Genomic DNA, 24,335 nt, shown 5'->3' on the forward strand with positions numbered 1-24,335 from the left:
AGCCAGCCCCTCAAACTAATGCAGCCACTCAATCAAAGGCAGCCCCTCTAACTAAGCCAACACCTCAAACTAAGGCATCCCCTCAAACTAAGGCAGACACTCAAACTAATGCAGCCACTCAATCAAAGGCAGCCCCTAAAACTAAGCCAACCGCTCAAACTAAGGCAGCCTCTCAAAGTAAAGCAGCCCCTCAAACAAATGCAGCCCCTCAATCTAAGGCAGCCCCTTAAACTAAGGCAGCCCCTCAAACTAATGCAGCCCCTCAAACAAAGGCAAACGCTCAAACTAAGGCAGCCCCTCAAACTATGCGAGCCGCTCAAATTAAGTCATCCGCTCAAACTAAGGCAGCCCCTCAAACTAAGGCAGCCGCGCAAACTAAGGCAGCCCTTCAAACTGAGACAGCCGCTCAAACTAATGCAGCCCCTCAGTCCAAGGCGGCCCTTCAAACTCAGGCAGCCTCTCAAACTAAGGCAGCCACTGAAACTAAGGCAGCCCCTCAAACTAAGACAGCCGCTCACACTAATGCAGCCCCTCAATGCACAACGACGAGAGTGGTCCTAAAGGAAGAGTGCTAAATTGGGGGAAGGCCAACTATACCAAAATTCGGCAGGAGCTGGGGAATGTAGATTGAGAGCAGCCGTTTGAAGGTAAATCCACATGTGATCTGTGGGAGGCTTTTAAAGAGAGGTTGATTAGCGTACAGGAGAGACATGTTCCTGTGAAAATGAAGGATAGAAATGGCAAGATTAGGGAACCATGGATGACAGGTGAAATTGTGAGACTAGCTAAGAGGAAAAAGGAAGCATACATAAGGTCTAGGCGGCTGATGAAAGACGAAGCTTTGAAAGAATATCGGGAATGTAGGACCAATCTGAAACGAGGAATTAAGAGGGCTAAAAGGGGTCATGAAATATCTTTAGCAAACAGGGTTAAAGAAAATCCCAAAGCCTTTTATTCATATATAAGGAGAAAGAGGGTAACTAGAGAAAGGATTGGCCCACTAAAGGACAAAGGAGGAATGTTATGCTTGGACTCAGAGAAAATGGGTGAGATTCTAAACGAGTACTTTGCATTGGTATTCACCGAGGAGAGGGACATGACGGATGTTGAGGTTAGGAACAGATGTTTGATTACACTCGGTCAAGTCGGCATAAGGAGGGAGGAAGTGTTGTGTATTCTAAAGGGCATTAAGGTGGACAAGTCCCCAGGTCCGGATGGGATCTATCCCAGGTTACTGAAGGAACCGAGAGAGGAAATAGCTGGGGCCTGAACAGATATCTTTGCAGCATCCTTAAACACGGGTGAGGTCCCGGAGGACTGGAGAATTGCTAATGTTGTCCCCTTGTTTAAGAAGGGTAGCAGGGATAATCCAGGTAATTATAGACCGGTGAGCCTGACGTCAGTGGTAGGGAAGCTGCTGGAGAAGATACTGAGGGATAGGATCTATTCCCATTTGGAAGAAAATGGGCTTATCAGTGATAGGCAACATGGTTCTGTGCAGGGAAGGTCATGTCTTACCAACTTAATAGAATTCTTTGAGGAAGTGACAAAGTTGATTGATGAGGGAAGGGCTGTCGATGTCATATACATGGACTTCAGTAAGGCGTTGATAAGGTTCCCCATGGCAGGCTGATGGAGAAAGTGAAGGCGCATGGGGTCCAAGGTGCACCAGCTAGATGGATAAAGAACTGGCTGGGCAACAGGAGACAGAGAGTAGCAGTGGAAGGGAGTTTCTCAAAATGGAGACGTGTGACCAGTGGTGTTCCACAGGGATCCGTGCTGGGACCACTGTTGTTTGTGATCTACATTAATGATTTGGAGGAAAGTATAGGTGGACTGATTAGCAAGTTTGCAGACGACACTAAGATTGGTGGAGTAGCAGATAGTGAAGGGGACTGTCAGAGAATACAGCAGAAAAAAGAGAGATTGGAGAGTTGGGCAGAGAAATGGCAGATGGAGTTCAATCAGGGCAAATGCGAGGTGATGCATTTTGGAAGATCCAATTCAAGAGTGAACTATACAGTAAATGGAAAAGTCCTGGGGAAAATTGATGGACAGAGAGATTTGGGTGTGCAGGTCCACTGTTCCCTAAAGGTGGCAACGCAGGTAAATAGAGTGGTCAAGAAGGCATACGGCATGCTTTCCTTCATCGGACGGGGTATTGAGTACAAGAGTTGGCAGGTCATGTTACAGTTGTATAGGACTTTGGTTCGGCCACATTTGGAATACTGCGTGCAGATCTGGTCGCCACATTACCAAAAGGATGTGGATGCTTTGGAGAGGGTGCAGAGGAGGTTCACCAGGATGTTGCCTGCTATGGAGGGTGCTAGCTTTGAAGAGAGGTTGAGTAGATTAGGATTATTTTCATTAGAAAGACGGAGGTTGAGGGGGGACCTGATTGAGGTGTACAAAATCATGAGAGGTATAGACAGGGTGGGTAGCAAGAGGCTTTTTCCCAGAGTGGGGGATTCAAATAATAGAGGACACGAGTTCAAAGTGTAAGGAGAAAAGTTTAGGGGGGATATGCGTGGAAAGTTCTTTACGCAGAGGGTGGTGGGTGCCTGAAACGCGTTGCCAGCGGAGGTGGTAGATGCGGGCACGATGGCGTCTTTTAAGATGTATCTAAGATACATGAATGGGCAGGAAGAAAAGAGATACAGAACCTTAGAAAATAGGCGACATGTTTAGAGAGAGGATCTGGATCGGTGCAGGCTTGGAGTGCCGAAGGGCCTGTTCCTGTGCTGTAATTATCTTTGTTCTTTGTTCTTTGTTCTTTGTTCAGCCCCTCAAACTGAGGCAGCCGCTCAAATTGAGGCAGCCCCTCAAACTATGGCCGACTCTCAAACTAAGGCAGTCCCTCAAACATAGGCAGCCTCTCAAACTAAGGCAGCCCCTCAAACTAATGCAGCCCCTCAAACTAATTCAGAACTCTATCTAAGGCAGCCCCTCAAACTAAGGCTGCTCCTCAAAGTAATGCAGCCCCTCAAACTAATGCAGCCCCTCAATCTAAGGCAGCCCCTCAAACTAATGCACCCCCTCATTCTAAGTCAGCCCCTCAAACTAATGCAGCCCCTCAAACTAAGGCAGCCCCTTCAACTAAGCCAGGCCCTCAAACTAATGCAGCCATTCAATCAAAGGCAGCCCCTCTAACTAAGCCAACACCTCAAACTAAGGCAGCCTCTCAAAGTAAAGCAGCCCCTCAAACAAATGCAGCCCCTCAATCTAAAGCAGCCCCTTAAACTAAGGCAGCCCCTCCAACTAAGGCAGACTCTTAAACTAATGCTGCCCCTCAAAGTAAGGCAGGCCCTCAAACTAAGGGAGCCCCTCAACCAAAGGCAGCCCCTCAAACAAATGCAGCCACTCAAAATAAGGCAGCCCCTCAAACTCAGGCAGCCTCTCAAACTAAGGCAGCCGCTCAAACTAAGGCAGCCTGTCAAACTAAGGCAGCCTCTCAAAGTATGGCAGACCCTCAAACTAAGGCAGCCGCTCAAACTAAGGCAGACTCTCAAACTAAGGCAGCCCCTCAAACTAAGGAAGCCGCTCAAACTAAGGCAGACTCTCAAACTGAGGCAGCCTCTCAAACTCAGTCAGCCGCTCAATCTAAGGCAGCCCCTTAAACTAAGGCAGCCCCTCAAACTAAGGAAGCCGCTCAAACTAATGCAGCCCCTCAATCTAAGGCAGCCCCTCAATTAAGGCAGCCGCTCAAACTAAAGCAGCCCCTCAAATTAATGCAGCCCCTCAATCTAAGGCAGCCACTCAAAATAATGCAGCCACTCAATCAAAGGCAGCCCCTCAAACTAAGCTACCCCTCAAACTAAGGCAGCCCCTCAAACTAAGGCAGACTCGAAAACTAATGCAGCCCCTTAAAGTAAGGCAGCCCCACAAACTAAGGGAGCGCCTCAACCAAAGTCAGCCCCTCAAACTAATGCAGCCGCTCAAACTAAGGCAGCCCCTCAAACTCAGGCAGCCTCTCAATCTAAGGCAGGCGCTCAAACTAAGGCAGCCTGTCAAACTAAGGCAGCCGCTCAAACTAAGGCAGACTCTCAGACTAAGGCAACCTCTCAAACTAAGTCAGCCCCTCAATCTAAGGCAGACCCTCAAAAAAAGGCAGCCGCTCAAACTAATGCAGCCCCTCAATCTAAGGCAGCCCCTCAACTAAGGCAGCCGCTCAAACTAAAGCAGCCGATCAAACTAATGCAGCACCTCAATCTAAGGCAGCCCCTCAAACTAAGGCAGCCCCTCAAACTAATGCAGACTCTCAATCTAAGGCAGCCCCTCAAACAAATGCAGCCCCTCAAACAAAGTCAGCCCCTCAAACTAAGTCAGCCCCTCAAACTAATGCAGCCACTCAATCAAAGGCAGCCCCTCAAACTAAGCCAACCCCTCAAACTAAGGCAGCCCCTCAAACTAAGGCAGCCCCTCAAACTAAGGCAGACTCTCAAACTAATGCTGCCCCTTAAAGTAAGGCAGCCCCTCAAACTAAGGGAGCCCCACAACCAAAGGCAGCCCCTCAAACAAATGCAGCAACTCAAACTAAGTCAGCCCCTCAAACTCAGGCAGCCTCTCAAACTATGGCAGCCCCTCAAACTAATGCAGAACTCTATCTAAGGCAGCCCCTCAAACTAATGCATCCCCTCAATGTAATGCAGCCCCTCAAACTAATGCAGCCCCTCAAACGAATGCAGCCCCTCAATCTAAGGCAGCCCCTCAAACTAATGCACCCCCTCAAACTAATGCAGCCCCTCAAACTAATGCAGCCCCTCAATCGAAGGCAGCCCCTCAAAATAATGCAGCCACTCAATCAAAGGCAGCCCCTCAAACTAAGCCAACCCCTCAAACTAAGGCAGCCCCTCAAACTAAGGCAGACTCTCAAACTATTGCAGCCCCTGAAAGTAAAGCAGCCCCACAAACTAAGGGAGCGCCTCAACCAAAGGCAGCCCCTCAAACTAATGCAGCCGCTCAAACTAAGGCAGCCCCTCAAACTCAGGCAGCCTCTCAAAGTCAGGCAGACCCTCAAACTAAGGCAGCCGCTCAAACTAAGGCAGACTCTCAAACTAAGCCAACCTCTCAAATTAAGTCAGCCGCTCAATCTAAGGCAGCCCCTCAAACTAAGGCAGCCCCTCAAACGAAGGCAGCCGCTCAAACTAATACAGTCCCTCAAACTAAGGCAGCCCTTCAAACTAATGCAGCCCCTCAATCTAAGGCTGCCCCTCAAACAAATGCAGCCCCTCAAACTAAGTCAGCCCCTCAAACTAAGTCTGCCCCTCAAACTAAGTCTGCCCCTCAAACTAATGCAGCCACTCAATCAAAGGCAGACTCTCAAACTAATGCAGCCACTCAATCTAAGGCTGCCCCTCAAACTAAGGCAGCCCCTCAAACAAATGCACCCCCTCATTCTAAGTCAGCTCCTCAATCTAATGTAGCCCCTCAAACTAAGGCAGCCCCTTAAACTAAGCCAGCCCCTCAAACTAATGCAGCCACTCAATCAAAGGCAGCCCCTCTAACTAAGCCAACACCTCAAACTAAGGCATCCCCTCAAACTAAGGCAGACACTCAAACTAATGCAGCCACTCAATCAAAGGCAGCCCCTAAAACTAAGCCAACCGCTCAAACTAAGGCAGCCTCTCAAAGTAAAGCAGCCCCTCAAACAAATGCAGCCCCTCAATCTAAGGCAGCCCCTTAAACTAAGGCAGCCCCTCAAACTAATGCAGCCCCTCAAACAAAGGCAAACGCTCAAACTAAGGCAGCCCCTCAAACTATGCGAGCCGCTCAAATTAAGTCATCCGCTCAAACTAAGGCAGCCCCTCAAACTAAGGCAGCCGCGCAAACTAAGGCAGCCCTTCAAACTGAGACAGCCGCTCAAACTAATGCAGCCCCTCAGTCCAAGGCGGCCCTTCAAACTCAGGCAGCCTCTCAAACTAAGGCAGCCACTGAAACTAAGGCAGCCCCTCAAACTAAGACAGCCGCTCACACTAATGCAGCCCCTCAATGCACAACGACGAGAGTGGTCCTAAAGGAAGAGTGCTAAATTGGGGGAAGGCCAACTATACCAAAATTCGGCAGGAGCTGGGGAATGTAGATTGAGAGCAGCCGTTTGAAGGTAAATCCACATGTGATCTGTGGGAGGCTTTTAAAGAGAGGTTGATTAGCGTGCAGGAGAGACATGTTCCTGTGAAAATGAAGGATAGAAATGGCAAGATTAGGGAACCATGGATGACAGGTGAAATTGTGAGACTAGCTAAGAGGAAAAAGGAAGCATACATAAGGTCTAGGCGGCTGATGAAAGACGAAGCTTTGAAAGAATATCGGGAATGTAGGACCAATCTGAAACGAGGAATTAAGAGGGCTAAAAGGGGTCATGAAATATCTTTAGCAAACAGGGTTAAAGAAAATCCCAAAGCCTTTTATTCATATATAAGGAGAAAGAGGGTAACTAGAGAAAGGATTGGCCCACTAAAGGACAAAGGAGGAATGTTATGCTTGGACTCAGAGAAAATGGGTGAGATTCTAAACGAGTACTTTGCATTGGTATTCACCGAGGAGAGGGACATGACGGATGTTGAGGTTAGGAACAGATGTTTGATTACACTCGGTCAAGTCGGCATAAGGAGGGAGGAAGTGTTGTGTATTCTAAAGGGCATTAAGGTGGACAAGTCCCCAGGTCCGGATGGGATCTATCCCAGGTTACTGAAGGAACCGAGAGAGGAAATAGCTGGGGCCTGAACAGATATCTTTGCAGCATCCTTAAACACGGGTGAGGTCCCGGAGGACTGGAGAATTGCTAATGTTGTCCCCTTGTTTAAGAAGGGTAGCAGGGATAATCCAGGTAATTATAGACCGGTGAGCCTGACGTCAGTGGTAGGGAAGCTGCTGGAGAAGATACTGAGGGATAGGATCTATTCCCATTTGGAAGAAAATGGGCTTATCAGTGATAGGCAACATGGTTCTGTGCAGGGAAGGTCATGTCTTACCAACTTAATAGAATTCTTTGAGGAAGTGACAAAGTTGATTGATGAGGGAAGGGCTGTCGATGTCATATACATGGACTTCAGTAAGGCGTTGATAAGGTTCCCCATGGCAGGCTGATGGAGAAAGTGAAGGCGCATGGGGTCCAAGGTGCACCAGCTAGATGGATAAAGAACTGGCTGGGCAACAGGAGACAGAGAGTAGCAGTGGAAGGGAGTTTCTCAAAATGGAGACGTGTGACCAGTGGTGTTCCACAGGGATCCGTGCTGGGACCACTGTTGTTTGTGATCTACATTAATGATTTGGAGGAAAGTATAGGTGGACTGATTAGCAAGTTTGCAGACGACACTAAGATTGGTGGAGTAGCAGATAGTGAAGGGGACTGTCAGAGAATACAGCAGAAAAAAGAGAGATTGGAGAGTTGGGCAGAGAAATGGCAGATGGAGTTCAATCAGGGCAAATGCGAGGTGATGCATTTTGGAAGATCCAATTCAAGAGTGAACTATACAGTAAATGGAAAAGTCCTGGGGAAAATTGATGGACAGAGAGATTTGGGTGTGCAGGTCCACTGTTCCCTAAAGGTGGCAACGCAGGTAAATAGAGTGGTCAAGAAGGCATACGGCATGCTTTCCTTCATCGGACGGGGTATTGAGTACAAGAGTTGGCAGGTCATGTTACAGTTGTATAGGACTTTGGTTCGGCCACATTTGGAATACTGCGTGCAGATCTGGTCGCCACATTACCAAAAGGATGTGGATGCTTTGGAGAGGGTGCAGAGGAGGTTCACCAGGATGTTGCCTGCTATGGAGGGTGCTAGCTTTGAAGAGAGGTTGAGTAGATTAGGATTATTTTCATTAGAAAGACGGAGGTTGAGGGGGGACCTGATTGAGGTGTACAAAATCATGAGAGGTATAGACAGGGTGGGTAGCAAGAGGCTTTTTCCCAGAGTGGGGGATTCAAATAATAGAGGACACGAGTTCAAAGTGTAAGGAGAAAAGTTTAGGGGGGATATGCGTGGAAAGTTCTTTACGCAGAGGGTGGTGGGTGCCTGAAACGCGTTGCCAGCGGAGGTGGTAGATGCGGGCACGATGGCGTCTTTTAAGATGTATCTAAGATACATGAATGGGCAGGAAGAAAAGAGATACAGAACCTTAGAAAATAGGCGACATGTTTAGAGAGAGGATCTGGATCGGTGCAGGCTTGGAGTGCCGAAGGGCCTGTTCCTGTGCTGTAATTATCTTTGTTCTTTGTTCTTTGTTCTTTGTTCAGCCCCTCAAACTGAGGCAGCCGCTCAAATTGAGGCAGCCCCTCAAACTATGGCCGACTCTCAAACTAAGGCAGTCCCTCAAACATAGGCAGCCTCTCAAACTAAGGCAGCCCCTCAAACTAATGCAGCCCCTCAAACTAATTCAGAACTCTATCTAAGGCAGCCCCTCAAACTAAGGCTGCTCCTCAAAGTAATGCAGCCCCTCAAACTAATGCAGCCCCTCAATCTAAGGCAGCCCCTCAAACTAATGCACCCCCTCATTCTAAGTCAGCCCCTCAAACTAATGCAGCCCCTCAAACTAAGGCAGCCCCTTCAACTAAGCCAGGCCCTCAAACTAATGCAGCCATTCAATCAAAGGCAGCCCCTCTAACTAAGCCAACACCTCAAACTAAGGCAGCCTCTCAAAGTAAAGCAGCCCCTCAAACAAATGCAGCCCCTCAATCTAAAGCAGCCCCTTAAACTAAGGCAGCCCCTCCAACTAAGGCAGACTCTTAAACTAATGCTGCCCCTCAAAGTAAGGCAGGCCCTCAAACTAAGGGAGCCCCTCAACCAAAGGCAGCCCCTCAAACAAATGCAGCCACTCAAAATAAGGCAGCCCCTCAAACTCAGGCAGCCTCTCAAACTAAGGCAGCCGCTCAAACTAAGGCAGCCTGTCAAACTAAGGCAGCCTCTCAAAGTATGAAAGACCCTCAAACTAAGGCAGCCGCTCAAACTAAGGCAGACTCTCAAACTAAGGCAGCCCCTCAAACTAAGGAAGCCGCTCAAACTAAGGCAGACTCTCAAACTGAGGCAGCCTCTCAAACTCAGTCAGCCGCTCAATCTAAGGCAGCCCCTTAAACTAAGGCAGCCCCTCAAACTAAGGAAGCCGCTCAAACTAATGCAGCCCCTCAATCTAAGGCAGCCCCTCAATTAAGGCAGCCGCTCAAACTAAAGCAGCCCCTCAAATTAATGCAGCCCCTCAATCTAAGGCAGCCACTCAAAATAATGCAGCCACTCAATCAAAGGCAGCCCCTCAAACTAAGCTACCCCTCAAACTAAGGCAGCCCCTCAAACTAAGGCAGACTCGAAAACTAATGCAGCCCCTTAAAGTAAGGCAGCCCCACAAACTAAGGGAGCGCCTCAACCAAAGTCAGCCCCTCAAACTAATGCAGCCGCTCAAACTAAGGCAGCCCCTCAAACTCAGGCAGCCTCTCAATCTAAGGCAGGCGCTCAAACTAAGGCAGCCTGTCAAACTAAGGCAGCCGCTCAAACTAAGGCAGACTCTCAGACTAAGGCAACCTCTCAAACTAAGTCAGCCCCTCAATCTAAGGCAGCCCCTCAAAAAAAGGCAGCCGCTCAAACTAATGCAGCCCCTCAATCTAAGGCAGCCCCTCAACTAAGGCAGCCGCTCAAACTAAAGCAGCCAATCAAACTAATGCAGCACCTCAATCTAAGGCAGCCCCTCAAACTAAGGCAGCCCCTCAAACTAATGCAGACTCTCAATCTAAGGCAGCCCCTCAAACAAATGCAGCCCCTCAAACAAAGTCAGCCCCTCAAACAAAGTCAGCCCCTCAAACTAAGTCAGCCCCTCAAACTAAGTCAGCCCCTCAAACTAATGCAGCCACTCAATCAAAGGCAGCCCCTCAAACTAAGCCAACCCCTCAAACTAAGGCAGCCCCTCAAACTAAGGCAGACTCTCAAACTAATGCTGCCCCTTAAAGTAAGGCAGCCCCTCAAAATAAGGGAGCCCCACAACCAAAGGCAGCCCCTCAAACAAATGCAGCAACTCAAACTAAGTCAGCCCCTCAAACTCAGGCAGCCTCTCAAACTAAGGCAGCCGCTCAAACTAACGCAGCCTGTCAAACTAAGGCAGCCTCTCAAAGTAAGGCAGACCCTCAAACTAAGGCAGCCGCTCAAACTAAGGCAGACTCTCAAACTCAGGCAGCCCCTCAAACTAAGGAAGCCGCTCAAACTAAGGCAGACTCTCAAACTAAGGCAGCCTCTCAAACTCAGTCAGCCGCTCAATCTGAGGCAGCCCCTCAAACTAATGCAGCCCATCAAACTAAGGCAGCCGCTCAGACTAATGTAGCCCCTCAATCTAAGGCAGCCCCTCAACTAAGGCAGCCGCTCAAACTAAAGCAGCCCCTAAAACTAAGGCAGCCCCTCAATCTCTGGCAGCCCCTCAAACCAATGCAGCCCCTCAAACTAATTCAGCCACTCAATCAAAGGCAGACTCTCAAACTAATGCAGCCTCTCAATCAAAGGCAGCCCCTCAAACTAAGCCTACCCCTCAAACTAAGGCTGCCCCTCAAACTAAGGCAGACTCTCAAACTAAGGCAGCCTCTCAAACGAAGTCAGCCGCTCAAACTAAGGCAGCCTCTCAAACTAAGGCAGCCCCTCAAACTAAGGCAGCCGCTCAAACTAAGGCAGCACCTCAATCTAAGGCAGCCTCTCAAACTAAGGCAGCATCTCAAACGAAGGCAGCCTCTCAAACTAAGGCAGCCCCTCAAACTAAGGCAGCCACTCAAACTAAGGTAGCCCCTCAAACTAAGGCAGCCGCTCAAACTAAGGCAGCCGCTCAAACTAATGCAGCCCCTCAATCTAACGCAGCCCCTCAAACTAAGGCAGCCGCTCAGACTAATGCAGCCCCTCAAACTAAGGCAGCCGCTCAAACTAAGGCAGCCTGTCAAACTAAGGCAGCCTCTCAAAGTAAGGCAGACCCTCAAACTCAGGCAGCCGCTCAAACTAAGGCAGACTCTCAAACTAAGGCAACCTCTCAAACTAAGTCAGCCGCTCAATCTAAGGCAGCCACTCAAACTAAGGCAGCCCCTCAAACTAAGGCAGCCGCTCAAACTAATGCAGCCCCTCAATCTGAGGCAGCCCCGCAACTAAGGCAGCCGCTCAAACTAAAGCAGCCCATCAAACTAATGCAGCACCTCAATCTAAGACAGCCCGTCAAACTAAGGCAGCCCCTCAAACTAATGCAGCCACTCAATCTAAGGCAGCCCCTCAAACTAAGGAAGCCGCTCAAACTAATGCAGCCCCTCAATCTAAGGCAGCCCCTCAATTAAGGCAGCCGCTCAAACTAAAGCAGCCCCTCAAATTAATGCAGCCCCTCAATCTAAGGCAGCCACTCAAAATAATGCAGCCACTCAATCAAAGGCAGCCCCTCAAACTAAGCTACCCCTCAAACTAAGGCAGCCCCTCAAACTAAGGCAGACTCGAAAACTAATGCAGCCCCTTAAAATAAGGCAGCCCCACAAACTAAGGGAGCGCCTCAACCAAAGTCAGCCCCTCAAACTAATGCAGCCGCTCAAACTAAGGCAGCCCCTCAAACTCAGGCAGCCTCTCAATCTAAGGCAGGCGCTCAAACTAAGGCAGCCTGTCAAACTAAGGCAGCCGCTCAAACTGAGGCAGACTCTCAGACTAAGGCAACCTCTCAAACTAAGTCAGCCCCTCAATCTAAGGCAGCCCCTCAAAAAAAGGCAGCCGCTCAAACTAATGCAGCCCCTCAATCTAAGGCAGCCCCTCAACTAAGGCAGCCGCTCAAACTAAAGCAGCCGATCAAACTAATGCAGCACCTCAATCTAAGGCAGCCCCTCAAACTAAGGCAGCCCCTCAAACTAATGCAGACTCTCAATCTAAGGCAGCCCCTCAAACAAATGCAGCCCCTCAAACAAAGTCAGCCCCTCAAACAAAGTCAGCCCCTCAAACTAAGTCAGCCCCTCAAACTAAGTCAGCCCCTCAAACTAATGCAGCCACTCAATCAAAGGCAGCCCCTCAAACTAAGCCAACCCCTCAAACTAAGGCAGCCCCTCAAACTAAGGCAGCCCCTCAAACTAAGGCAGACTCTCAAACTAATGCTGCCCCTTAAAGTAAGGCAGCCCCTCAAAATAAGGGAGCCCCACAACCAAAGGCAGCCCCTCAAACAAATGCAGCAACTCAAACTAAGTCAGCCCCTCAAACTCAGGCAGCCTCTCAAACTAAGGCAGCCGCTCAAACTAACGCAGCCTGTCAAACTAAGGCAGCCTCTCAAAGTAAGGCAGACCCTCAAACTAAGGCAGCCGCTCAAACTAAGGCAGACTCTCAAACTCAGGCAGCCCCTCAAACTAAGGAAGCCGCTCAAACTAAGGCAGACTCTCAAACTAAGGCAGCCTCTCAAACTCAGTCAGCCGCTCAATCTGAGGCAGCCCCTCAAACTAATGCAGCCCATCAAACTAAGGCAGCCGCTCAGACTAATGTAGCCCCTCAATCTAAGGCAGCCCCTCAACTGAGGCAGCCGCTCAAACTAAAGCAGCCCCTAAAACTAAGGCAGCCCCTCAATCTCTGGCAGCCCCTCAAACCAATGCAGCCCCTCAAACTAATTCAGCCACTCAATCAAAGGCAGACTCTCAAACTAATGCAGCCTCTCAATCAAAGGCAGCCCCTCAAACTAAGCCTACCCCTCAAACTAAGGCTGCCCCTCAAACTAAGGCAGACTCTCAAACTAAGGCAGCCTCTCAAACGAAGTCAGCCGCTCAAACTAAGGCAGCCTCTCAAACTAAGGCAGCCCCTCAAACTAAGGCAGCCGCTCAAACTAAGGCAGCACCTCAATCTAAGGCAGCCTCTCAAACTAAGGCAGCATCTCAAACGAAGGCAGCCTCTCAAACTAAGGCAGCCCCTCAAACTAAGGCAGCCACTCAAACTAAGGAAGCCCCTCAAACTAAGGCAGCCGCTCAAACTAAGGCAGCCGCTCAAACTAATGCAGCCCCTCAATCTAACGCAGCCCCTCAAACTAAGGCAGCCGCTCAAACTAATGCAGCCCCTCAAACTAAGGCAGCCGCTCAAACTAAGGCAGCCTGTCAAACTAAGGCAGCCTCTCAAAGTAAGGCAGACCCTCAAACTCAGGCAGCCGCTCAAACTAAGGCAGACTCTCAAACTAAGGCAACCTCTCAAACTAAGTCAGCCGCTCAATCTAAGGCAGCCACTCAAACTAAGGCAGCCCCTCAAACTAAGGCAGCCGCTCAAACTAATGCAGCCCCTCAATCTGAGGCAGCCCCGCAACTAAGGCAGCCGCTCAAACTAAAGCAGCCCATCAAACTAATGCAGCACCTCAATCTAAGACAGCCCGTCAAACTAAGGCAGCCCCTCAAACTAATGCAGACACTCAATCTAAGGCAGCCCCTCAAGCAAATGCAGCCCCTCAAACTAAGTCCGCCCCTCAAACTAAGTCAGCCCCTCAAACTATATGCAGCCACTCAATCAAAGGCAGTCTCTCAAACTAATGCAGCCACTCAATCAAAGGCAGCCCCTCAAACTAAGCCAACCCCTCAAACTAAGGCTGCCCCTCAAACTAAGGCAGACTCTCAAACTAATGCTGCCCCTTCAAGTAAGGCAGACCCTCAAACTAAGGGAGCCTCTCAACCAAAGGCAGCCCCTCAAACTAAGCCAAACGCTCAAACTAAGGCAGCCTCTCAAAGTATAGCAGCCCCTCAAACAAATGCAGCCCCTCAATCTAAGGCAGCCCCTTAAACTAAGGCTGCCCCTCAAACTAATGCAGCCCCTCAAACCAAGGCAGCCGCTCAAACTAAGTCAGCCCCTCAAACTATGCGACCCGCTCAAACTAAGTCATCCGCTCAAACTAAGGCAGCCCCTCAAAGTAAGGCAGCCGCTCAAACTAAGGCAGCCCCTCAAACTAAGGCAGCCCTCAAACTAAGGCAGCCCCTCAAGCTAAGGCAGCCGCTCAAACTAAGGCAGCCCCTCAAACTGAGACAGCCGCTCAAACTAATGCAACCCCTCAGTCCAAGGCAGCCCCTCAAACTCAGGCAGCCTCTCAAACTAAGACAGCCGCTCAAACTAATGCAGCCCCTCAATGGACAAAGACGAGAGTGGTCCTAAATGAAGAGTGCTAAATTGGGGGAAGGCCAACTGTACCAAAATTCGGCAGGAGCTGGGGAATGTAGATTGGGAGCAGCTGTTTGAAGGTAAATCCACATGTGATATGTGGGAGGCTTTTAAAGAGAGGTTGATTAGCGTGCAGGAGAGACATGTTCCTGTGAAAATGAGGGATAGAAATGGCAAGATTAGGGAACCATGGATGACAGGTGAAATTAGAGACTAGCTGAGAGGAAAAAGGAAGCATACATAAGGTCTAGGCGGCTGATGAAAGACGAAGCTTTGAAAGAATATCGGGAATGTAGGACCAATCTGAAACGAGGAATTAAGAGGGCTAAAAGGGGTCATGAAATATCTTTGGCAAACAGGGTTAAAGAAAATCCCAAAGCCTTTTATTCATATATAAGGAGAAAGAGGGTAACTAGAGAAAGGATTGGCCCACTAAAGGACAAAGGAGGAATGTTATGCTTGGACTCAGAGAAAATGGGTGAGATTCTAAACGAGTACTTTGCATCGGTATTCACCGAGGAGAGGGACATGACGGATGTTGAGGTTAGGAACAGATGTTTGATTACACTAGGTCAAGTCGGCATAAGGAGGGAGGAAGTGTTGGGTATTCTAAAGGGCATTAAGGTGGACAAGTCCCCAGGTCCGGATGGGATCTATCCCAGGTTACTGAGGGAAGCGAGAGAGGAAATAGCTGGGGCCTTAACAGATATCTTTGCAGCATCCTTAAACACGGGTGAGGTCCCGGAGGACAGGAGAATTGCTAATGTTGTCCCCTTGTTTAAGAAGGGTAGCAGGGATAATCCAGGTAATTATAGACCGGTGAGCCTGACGTCAGTGGTAGGGAAGCTGCTGGAGAAGATACTGAGGGATAGGATCTATTCCCATTTGGAAGAAAATGGGCTTATCAGTGATAGGCAACATGGTTCTGTGCAGGGAAGGTCATGTCTTCACAACTTAATAGAATTCTTTGAGGAAGTGACAAGGTTGATTGATGAGGGAAGGGCTGTCGATGTCATATACATGGACTTCAGTAAGGCGTTTGATAAGGTTCCCCATGGCAGGCTGATGGAGAAAGTGAAGGCGCATGGGGTCCAAGGTGTACTTGCTAGATGGATAAAGAACTGGCTGTGCAACAGGAGACAGAGAGTAGCAGCAGAAGGGAGTTTCTCAAAATGGAGACGTGTGACCAGTGATGTTCCACAGGGATCCGTGCTGGGACCACTGTTGTTTGTGATATACATTAATGATTTGGAGGAAAGTATAGGTGGACTGATTAGCAAGTTTGCAGACGACACTAAGATTGGTGGAGTAGCAGATACTGAAGGGGACTGTCAGCGAATATAGCAGAATATAGATAGATTGGAGAGTTGGGCAGAGAAATGGCAGATGGAGTTCAATCAGGGCAAATGCGAGGTGATGCATTTTGGAAGATCCAATTCAAGAGTGAACTATACAGTAAATGGAAAAGTCCTGGGGAAAATTGATGTACAGAGAGATTTGGGTGTGCAGGTCCACTGTTCCCTGAAGGTGGCAACGCAGGTAAATAGAGTGGTCAAGAAGGCTTACGGCATGCTTTCCTTCATCGGACGGGGTATTGAGTACAAGAGTTGGCAGGTCATGTTACAGTTGTATCGGACTTTGGTTCGGCCACATTTGGAATACTGCGTGCAGTTCTGGTCGCCACATTACCAAAAGGATGTGGATGCTTTGGAGCGGGTGCAGAAGAGGTTCACCAGGATGTTGCCTGCTATGGAGGGCGCTAGCTATGAAGAGAGGTTGAGTAGATTAGGATTATTTTCATTAGAAAGACGGAGGTTGAGGGGGGACCTGACTGAGGTGTACAAAATCATGAGAGGTATAGACAGGGTGGATAGCAAGAGGCTTTTTCCCAGAGTGGGGGATTCAATTACTAGAGGACACGAGTTCAAAGTGAAAGGAGAAAAGTTTAGGGGGGATATGCGTGGAAAGTTCTTTACTCAGATGGTGGTGGGTGCCTGGAACGCGTTGCCAGCGGAGGTGGTAGATGCGGGCACGATGGCGTCTTTTAAGATGTATCTAGACAGATACATGAATGGGCAGGAAGAAAAGAGATACAGAAACTTAGAAAATAGGCGACATGTTTAGAGAGAGGATCTGGATCGACGCAGGCTTGGAGGGCCGAATGGCCTGTTCCTGTGCTGTAATTATCTTTGTTCTTTGTTCAGCCCCTCAAACTGAGGCAGCCGCTCAAATTAAGGCAGCCCCTCAAACTATGGCAGACTCTCAAACTAAGGCAGCCCCTCAAACTTAGGCAGACCCTCGAACGAAGGCAGCCCCTCAAACTAATGCAGCCCCTCATACTAGTGCAGAACTCTATCTAAGGCAGCCCCTCAAACTAAGGCAGCTCCTCAAAGTAATGCAGCCCCTCAAACTAATGCAGCCCCTCAAACTAATGCAGCCCCTCAATCTAAGGCAGCCACTCAAAATAATGCAGCCACTCAATCAGAGGCAGACTCTCAAACTAATGCAGCCACTCAATCAAAGGCAGCCCCTCAAACTAAGCCATCCCCTCAAACTAAGGCAGCCCCTCAAACTAATGCAGACTCTAAAACTAATGCAGCCCCTAAAAGTAAGGCAGCCCCACAAACTAAGGGAGCGCCTCAACCAAAGGCAGCCCCTCAAACTAATGCAGCCGCTCAAACTAAGGCAGCCCCTCAAACTCAGGCAGCCTCTCAATCTAAGGCAGCCGCTCAAACTAAGGCAGCCTGTCAAACTAAGGCAGACTCTCAAATGAAGGCAGAACCTCAAACTAAGGCAGCCGCTCAAACTAAGGCAGACTCTCAGACTAAGGCAACCTCTCAAACTAAGTCAGCTGCTCAATCTCAGGCAGCCCCTCAAACTAAGACAGCCCCTCAAACTGAGGCAGCCGCTCAAACTAATGCAGCCCCTCAATCTAAGGCAGCCGCTCAAACTAAAGCAGCCCATCAAACTAATGCAGAACCTAAATCTAAGGAAGACCCTCAAACTAAGGCAGCCCCTCAAAGTAATGGAGACCCTCAATCTAAGGCAGCCCCTCAAACAAATGCAGCCCCTCAATCGAAGTCAGCCCCTCAAACTAAGTCAGCCCCTCAAACTAATGCAGCCACTCAATCAAAGGCAGTCTCTCAAACTAATGCAGCCACTCAATCAAAGGCAGCCCCTCAAACTAAGCCAACCCCTCAAACTAAGGCAGCCCCTCAAACTAAGGCAGCCCCTCCAACTAAGGCAGACTCTTCAACTAATGCTGCCCCTGAAAGTAAGGCAGCCCCTCAAACTAAGGGAGACCCTCAACCAAAAGCAGGCCCTCAAACAAATGCAGCCACTCAAACTAAGGCAGCCCCTCAAACTCAGGCAGCCTCTCAAACTAAGGCAGCCGCTCAAACTAAGGCAGCCTCTCAAACTAAGGCAGCCCCTCAAACGAAGGAAGCCGCTCAAACTAAGGCAGACTCTCAAACTAAGGCAGCCTCTCAAACTCAGTCAGCCGCTCAATCGAAGGCAGCCCCTCAAACTAAGGCAGCCCCTCAAACTAAGGAAGCCGCTCAAACTAATGCAGCCCCTCAATCTAAGGCAGCCCCTCAACTAAGGCAGCCGCTCAAACAAAAGCAGCCCATCAAATTAATGCAGCCCCTCAATCTGAGGCAGCCACTCAAAATAATGCAGCCACTCAATCAGAGGCAGACTCTCAAACTAATGCAGCCACTCAATCAAAGGCAGCCCCTCAAACTAAGCCATCCCCTCAAACTAAGGCAGCCCCTCAAACTAAGGTAGAGTCTAAAACTAATGCAGCCCCTTAAAGTACGGCAGCCCCACAAACTAAGGGAGCGCCTCAACCAAAGTCAGCCCCTCAAACTAATGCAGCCGCTCAAACTAAGGCAGCCCCTCAAACTCAGGCAGCCTCTCAATCTAAGGCAGCCGCTCAAACTAAGGCAGCCTGTCAAACTAAGGCAGCCTCTCAAAATAAGGCAGACCCTCAAACTAAGGCAGCCGCTCAAACTAAGGCAGACTCTCAGACGAAGGCAACCTCTCAAACTAAGTCAGCCGCTCAATCTAAGGCATCCCCTCAATCTAAGGCAGCCCCTCAAACTAAGGCAGCCGCTCAAAGTAATGCAGCCCCTCAATCTAAGGCAGTCCCTCAAACTAAGGCAGCCGCTCAAACTAATGCAGCCCCTCAATCTAAGGCAGTCCCTCAAACTAAGGCAGCCGCTCAAACTAAAGCAGCCCATCAAACTAATGCAGCACCTCAATCTAAGGAAGCCCCTCAAACTAAGGCAGCCCCTCAAACTAATGCAGACCCTCAATCGAAGGCAGCCCCTCAAACAAATGCAGCTCCTCAAACTAATGCAGCCACTCAATCAAAGGCAGCCCCTCAAACTAAGCCAACCCCTCAAACTAAGCCAACCCCTCAAACTAAGGCAGCCCCTCAAACTAAGCCAACCCCTCAAACTAAGGCAGCCCCACAAACTAAGGCAGACTCTCAAACTAATTCTGCCCCTTAAAGTAAGGCAGCCCCTCAAACTAAGGGAGCCCCTCAACCAAAGGCAGCCCCTCAAGCAAATGCAGCCACTCAAACTAAGGCAGCCCCTCAAACTCAGGCAGCCACTCAAACTAAGGCAGCCGCTCAAACTAAGGCAGCCTGTCAAACTAATGCAGCCTCTCAAAGTAAGGCAGACCCTCAAACTAAGGGAGCCTCTCAACCAAAGGCAGCCCCTCAAACTAATGCAGCTACTCAAACTAAGGCAGCCCTTCAAACTCAGGCAGCCTCTCAAACTAAGGCAGACCCTCAAACTGAGGCAGCCGCTCAAACTAAGGCAGACTCTCAAACTCAGGCAGCCCCTCAAACTAAGGAAGCCGCTCAAACTAAGGCAGACTCTCAAACTAAGGCAGCCTCTCAAACTCATTCAGCCGCTCAATCTGAGGCAGCCCATCAAACTAAGGCAGCCCCTCAACTAAGGCAGCATCTCAAACTAAAGCAGCCCATCAAATTAATGCAGCCCCTCAATCTAAGGCAGCCCCTCAAACTAAGGCAGCCCCTCAAACTAAGGCAGCTCCTCAATCTCAGGCAGCACCTCAAACCAATGCAGCCCCTCAAACTAAGTCAGCCCCTCAAACTAATGCAGCCTCTCAATCAAAGGCAGCCCCTCAAACTAAGCCTACCCCTCAAACTAAGGCTGCCCCTCAAAGTAAGGCAGACTCTCAAACTAAGGCAGCCTCTCAAACTAAGTCAGCCGCTCAAATTAAGGCAGCCTCTCAAACTAAGGCAGCCCCTCAAACTAAGGCAGCCCCTCAAACTAAGGCAGCACCTCAATCTAAGGCAGCCTCTCAAACTAAGGCAGCATCTCAAAAGAAGGCAGCCTCTCAAACTAAGGCAGCCCCTCCAACTAAGGAAGCCGCTCAAACTAATGCAGCCCCTCAAACTAAGGCAGCCGCTCAAACTAAGGCAGCCCCTCAACCAAAGGCAGCCACTCAAGCAAATGCAGCCACTCAAACTAAGGCAGCCCCTCAAACTCAGGCAGCCACTCAAACTAAGGCAGCTGCTCAAACTAAGGCAGCCTGTCAAACTAATGCAGCCTCTCAAAGTAAGGCAGTCCCTCAAACTAAGGCAGCCGCTCAAACTAAGGCAGACTCTCAAACTCAGGCAGCCCCTCAAACTAAGGAAGCCGCTCAAACTAAGGCAGACTCTCAAACTAAGGCAGCCTCTCAAACTCAGTCAGCCGCTCAATCGAAGGCAGCCACTCAAACTAAGGCAGCCCCTGAAACTAAGGCAGCCGCTCAAACTAATGCAGCCCCTCAATCTAAGGCAGCCCCTCAACTAAGGCAGCACTTCAAACTAAAGCAGCCCATCAAATTAATGCAGCCCCTCAATCTAAGGCAGCCCCTCAAACTAAGGCAGCCCCTCAAACTAAGGCAGCTCCTCAATCTCAGGCAGCACCTCAAACCAATGCAGCCCCTCAAACTAAGTCAGCCCCTCAAACTAATTCAGCCACTCAATCAAAGGCAGACTCTCAAACTAATGCAGCCTCTCAATCAAAGGCAGCCCCTCAAACTAAGCCTACCCCTCAAACTAAGACTGCCCCTCAAAGTAAGGCAGACTCTCAAACTAAGGCAGCCTCTCAAACTAAGTCAGCCGCTCAAATTAAGGCAGCCTCTCAAACTAAGGCAGCCCCTCAAACTAAGGCAGCCCCTCAAACTAAGGCAGCACCTCAATCTAAATGCAGCCTCTCAAACTAAGGCAGCATCTCAAACGAAGGCAGCCTCTCAAACTAAGGCAGCCCCTCAAACTAAGGAAGCCGCTCAAACTAATGCAGCCCTCAAACTAAGGCAGCCGCTCAACCTAAGGCAGCCCCTCAAACTAAGGCAGCCTCTCAAACTGAGGCACCCCCTCAAACTAATGCAGCCCCTCAATCTAAGGCACCCCCTCATTCTAAGTCAGCCCCTCAAACTAATGCAGCCCCTCAAACTAAGGCAGCCCCTTAAACTAAGCCAGCCCCTCAAACTAATGCAGCCCCTCAATCTAAGGCAGCCCCTCAAAATAATGCAGCCACTCAATCAGAGGCAGACTCTCAAACTAATGCAGCCACTCAATCAAAGGTAGCCCCTCAAACTAAGCCATCCCCTCAAACTAAGACAGCCCCTCACACTAAGACAGACTCTCAAACTAATGCAGCCCCTTAAAGTAAGGCAGCCCCACAAACTAAGGGAGCGCCTCAACCAAAGGCAGCCCCTCAAACTCATGCAGCCGCTCAAACTAAGGAAGCCCCTCAAACTCAGGCAGCCTCACAATCTAAGGCAGCCGCTCAAACTAAGGCAGCCTGTCAAACAAAGGCAGCCTCTCAAAGTAAGGCAGACCCTCAAACTAACGCAGCCGCTCAAACTAAGACAGACTCTCAAACTAAGGCAACCTCTCAAACTAAGTCAGCAGCTCAATCTAAGGCAGCCCCTCAAACTAAGGCAGCCCTTCAAACTAAGGCAGCCGTTCAAACTAATGCAGCCCCTCAATCTAAGGCAGCCCCTCAACTAAGGCAGCCGCTCAAACTAAAGCAGCCCATCAAACTAATGCAGCACCTCAATCTAAGGAAGCCCCTCAAACTAAGGCAGCCCCTCAAACTAATGCAGACCCTCAATCAAAGGCAGTCTCTCAAACTAATGCAGCCACTCAATCAAAGGCAGCCCCTCAAACTAAGCCAACCCCTCAAACTAAGGCAGCCCCACAAACTAAGGCAGACTCTCAAACTAATTCTGCCCCTTAAAGTAAGGCAGCCCCTCAAACTAAGGGAGCCCCTCAACCAAAGGCAGCCCCTCAAGCAAATGCAGCCACTCAAACTAAGGCAGCCCCTCAAACTCAGGCAGCCTGTCAAACTAATGCAGCCTCTCAAAGTAAGGCAGACCCTCAAACTAAGGCAGCCGCTCAAACTAAGGCAGACTCTCAAACTCAGGCAGCCCCTCAAACTAAGGAAGCCGCTCAAACTAAGGCAGACTCTCAATCTAAGGCAGCCTCTCAAACTCATTCAGCCGCTCAATCTGAGGCAGCCCCTCAAACTAAGGCAGCCCCTGAAACTAAGGCAGTCGCTCAAACTAATGCAGCCCCTCAATCTAAGGCAGCCCCTCAACTAAGGCAGCATCTCAAACTAAAGCAGCCCATCAAATTAATGCAGCCCCTCAATTTAAGGCAGCCCCTCAAACTAAGGCAGCCCCTCAAACTAAGGCAGCTCCTCAATCTCAGGCAGCACCTCAAACCAATGCAGCCCCTCAAACTAAGTCAGCCCCTCAAACTAATTCAGCCACTCAATCAAAGGCAGACTCTCAAACTAATGCAGCCTCTCAATCAAAGGCAGCCCCTCAAACTAAGCCTACCCCTCAAACTAAGGCTGCCCCTCAAAGTTAGGCAGACTCTCAAACTAAGGCAGCCTCTCAAACTAAGTCAGCCGCTCAAATTAAGGCAGCCTCTCAAACTAAGGCAGCCCCTCAAACTAAGGCAACCCCTCAAACTAAGGCAGCATCTCAAACGAAGGCAGCCTCTCAAACTAAGGCAGCCCCTCAAACTAAGGAAGCCGCTCAATCTAATGCAGCCCCTCAAACTAAGGCAGCCGCTCAAACTAAGGCAGCCGCTCAAACTAAGGCAGCCCCTCAAACTGAGGCACCCCCTCAAACTAATGCAGCCCCTCAATCTAAGGCACCCCCTCATTCTAAGTCAGCCCCTCAAACTAATGCAGCCCCTCAAACTAAGGCAGCCCCTTAAACTAAGCCAGCCTCTCAAACTAAGGCAGCATCTCAAACGAAGGCAGCCTCTCAAACTAAGGCAGCCCCTCAAACTAAGGAAGCCGCTCAATCTAATGCAGCCCCTCAAACTAAGGCAGCCGCTCAAACTAAGGCAGCCGCTCAAACTAAGGCAGCCCCTCAAACTGAGGCACCCCCTCAAACTAATGCAGCCCCTCAATCTAAGGCACCCCCTCATTCTAAGTCAGCCCCTCAAACTAATGCAGCCCCTCAAACTAAGGCAGCCCCTTAAACTAAGCCAGCCCCTCAAACTAATGCAGCCCCTCAATCTAAGGCAGCCCCTCAAAATAATGCAGCCACTCAATCAGAGGCAGACTCTCAAACTAATGCAGCCACTCAATCAAAGGCAGCCCCTCAAACTAAGCCATCCCCTCAAACTAAGGCAGCCCCTCAAACTAAGGTAGAGTCTAAAACTAATGCAGCCCCTTAAAGTACGGCAGCCCCACAAACTAAGGGAGCGCCTCAACCAAAGTCAGCCCCTCAAACTAATGCAGCCGCTCAAACTAAGGCAGCCCCTCAAACTCAGGCAGCCTCTCAATCTAAGGCAGCCGCTCAAACTAAGGCAGCCTGTCAAACTACGGCAGCCTCTCAAAATAAGGCAGACCCTCAAACTAAGGCAGCCGCTCAAACTAAGGCAGACTCTCAGACGAAGGCAACCTCTCAAACTAAGTCAGCCGCTCAATCTAAGGCAGCCCCTCAATCTAAGGCAGCCCCTCAAACTAAGGCAGCCGCTCAAAGTAATGCAGCCCCTCAATCTAAGGCAGTCCCTCAAACTAAGGCAGCCGCTCAAACTAATGCAGCCCCTCAATCTAAGGCAGTCCCTCAAACTAAGGCAGCCGCTCAAACTAAAGCAGCCCATCAAACTAATGCAGCACCTCAATCTAAGGAAGCCCCTCAAACTAAGGCAGCCCCTCAAACTAATGCAGACCCTCAATCGAAGGCAGCCCCTCAAACAAATGCAGCTCCTCAAACTAATGCAGCCACTCAATCAAAGGCAGCCCCTCAAACTAAGCCAACCCCTCAAACTAAGCCAACCCCTCAAACTAAGGCAGCCCCTCAAACTAAGCCAACCCCTCAAACTAAGGCAGCCCCACAAACTAAGGCAGACTCTCAAACTAATTCTGCCCCTTAAAGTAAGGCAGCCCCTCAAACTAAGGGAGCCCCTCAACCAAAGGCAGCCCCTCAAGCAAATGCAGCCACTCAAACTAAGGCAGCCCCTCAAACTCAGGCAGCCACTCAAACTAAGGCAGCCGCTCAAACTAAGGCAGCCTGTCAAACTAATGCAGCCTCTCAAAGTAAGGCAGACCCTCAAACTAAGGGAGCCTCTCAACCAAAGGCAGCCCCTCAAACTAATGCAGCTACTCAAACTAAGGCAGCCCTTCAAACTCAGGCAGCCTCTCAAACTAAGGCAGACCCTCAAACTGAGGCAGCCGCTCAAACTAAGGCAGACTCTCAAACTCAGGCAGCCCCTCAAACTAAGGAAGCCGCTCAAACTAAGGCAGACTCTCAAACTAAGGCAGCCTCTCAAACTCATTCAGCCGCTCAATCTGAGGCAGCCCATCAAACTAAGGCAGCCCCTCAACTAAGGCAGCATCTCAAACTAAAGCAGCCCATCAAATTAATGCAGCCCCTCAATCTAAGGCAGCCCCTCAAACTAAGGCAGCCCCTCAAACTAAGGCAGCTCCTCAATCTCAGGCAGCACCTCAAACCAATGCAGCCCCTCAAACTAAGTCAGCCCCTCAAACTAATGCAGCCTCTCAATCAAAGGCAGCCCCTCAAACTAAGCCTACCCCTCAAACTAAGGCTGCCCCTCAAAGTAAGGCAGACTCTCAAACTAAGGCAGCCTCTCAAACTAAGTCAGCCGCTCAAATTAAGGCAGCCTCTCAAACTAAGGCAGCCCCTCAAACTAAGGCAGCCCCTCAAACTAAGGCAGCACCTCAATCTAAGG

Source organism: Heterodontus francisci, unplaced genomic scaffold (genome assembly GCF_036365525.1).
Source record: "Heterodontus francisci isolate sHetFra1 unplaced genomic scaffold, sHetFra1.hap1 HAP1_SCAFFOLD_84, whole genome shotgun sequence".
In the NCBI taxonomy this organism is placed as follows: Eukaryota; Metazoa; Chordata; class Chondrichthyes; order Heterodontiformes; family Heterodontidae; genus Heterodontus; species Heterodontus francisci.